This window comes from Glossina fuscipes, unplaced genomic scaffold, assembly GCF_014805625.2.
Source record: "Glossina fuscipes isolate IAEA_lab_2018 unplaced genomic scaffold, Yale_Gfus_2 58491, whole genome shotgun sequence".
Classification (NCBI taxonomy): Eukaryota; Metazoa; Arthropoda; class Insecta; order Diptera; family Glossinidae; genus Glossina; species Glossina fuscipes.
The window spans coordinates 985-2,251 of NW_024001506.1; positions in this window are offsets into that span (position 1 = coordinate 985).

Sequence of the window (1,267 nt, forward strand, 5' to 3'; positions counted from 1 at the left end):
GCAGTTTTTATTTAAAAATTTCCCCCTCTTTTCTTTTCCCCAAAATATTATATTATCCCTACAAGAACACTGTAGTTTGTACCGGAAGGGACACTAACTTGCTAGCTAAACAAGTGACTATTTTTCTTATGCTACCTTCGCTTCAAACGTAGATCGCGTAGATGTATGCAAAATTGTGTTATCACAAAAGTATTACATTTTAGCAGCGTATACATATAAAAATACACATATACACGCATGTATGCATCATTGATGGTTGTAATAGAAATCATTACTACAGGATTACATATGTACATATGTACGTCTAATAGGGTAGTTTTGTTGGGCACTACTTTGTCATGTTATAGCTGCCAACTTTAACCACTAAAAGAAGAAAATTTTCCCCTTTTTTTCTTTAATTATTTTTACAAATTTTCTTTAATTATTTTAAACTTTATACTTGGGTTAACTATTTCGTTGGGCGCCACTTTGTCATGATATACATGGCGACCAACTTTAATCAAAAGGAAAAAATTTCCCTTCTTTTCTTTAATTAATTTTTTTTTCTTTAAAAACAAATTTTCTTTAATTAATTCACAAATTAGTACAAGATTTTTTATGAGGTCACTTCGCGTTGGGCGCCACTTTGTCATGTGTTATAGCTGGCGACCAACTTTAATCAAAAATTGAAAAAACTTTATACACCTTGTAGTGTGTGGGCTTCACGTTGGACGCCACTTTGTCATGTTATATGGAGACCAACGTCTATTACACCTAAATACTTATGAAGGCTGAATTTAAATTATTTATCCGAGTTACCGGCCCCACGTTGGGCGCCACTTTGTCGTGAGACTCGTTACTTTCATTGCCGGCTGAGTATTTGTCTTTTTCTGACAAAGAAATAAAAATAAAATAAAAAGAAAAGTCCCATCGGTTGTCTGCCGTCTGTCTGTCCACTGTAAGTCAGTCGGTCGTCGTCTGGCGTCGGTCCTACATATGCACACCCCCTTTCTCCTTTCAGCTACAGCGGTAGCAGCTGTAGCGCTTAACTACTCATCGGGGACACAAAACAACAGGGGAATAAATAACTAAAGTAACTTACAATACAATCCTCTCGCGATGTCGTGGCTGTCTCCTTCGGCGGCTCCTGTCCACGGCAAGGAAGTGGGAAGTTCGTCTTACGTCGTCGGCACAATCACAACACAGCTGGGATGTAGGTGCATGTGGGTGCACGTAATTCATAAGCTACTGGAAAAGTATTCTTCTTCCTCTTAACACATTTTGATTG